The sequence below is a fragment of the Cicer arietinum genome, chromosome 1 (assembly GCF_000331145.2).
Source record: "Cicer arietinum cultivar CDC Frontier isolate Library 1 chromosome 1, Cicar.CDCFrontier_v2.0, whole genome shotgun sequence".
Lineage (NCBI taxonomy): Eukaryota > Viridiplantae > Streptophyta > Magnoliopsida > Fabales > Fabaceae > Cicer > Cicer arietinum.
In genome coordinates this window covers 26,776,399-26,776,965 of record NC_021160.2, presented here as the reverse complement: position 1 = coordinate 26,776,965, position 567 = coordinate 26,776,399, and positions in this window count along the sequence as shown.

Here is a 567-nt window from a genome sequence, read left to right as displayed (position 1 = left end):
AACCACAGATAAGTCCCTAAATGCAAACTAGAAGTTTGGAAGGAGCCCTTACCTTCGCGTTAGCTCTAACGTGCGATTACGGCACCGTGAGTAAATCCGGTAAATTTTCCGCTCGCAACGCCGCTTCCAAAATTGGTCCACTAGCACCGTAGCACGGAGGTGAGCAACCTTCCCTTCTATCACTTCTTGAAACGACGTTTAGATCTAGGTGAAACGGGGAGGTTTGTGTTTGACGGTTTTAAAATCTCTAACGCCGTTTTTCTTCGTTTACGAATCAACGAGGAAGAGTGAAGTTAAGAAATCTTCTCTTTCACACTCAACAAACCTTGGGTTTCTATTCTTGAAGAAAGGAAGCAAAGAAAAACGAAAATGGAGGAGGGAGGAATTTGCGCGTGAAGTGACAGAGGAAGAAGATGGAAATTTGGATTTTTCTTTCCTTTCTCTTTCTTTCCTTTCTTTTTCCTTTCTTCCTTTTTCCTTTTTATACTCTTTTCTTCTCCTTTTCCTTCCTTCTAATTTCCTTTCTTTTTCCCTCCAAACAAACATATATATATATTAAATATAACT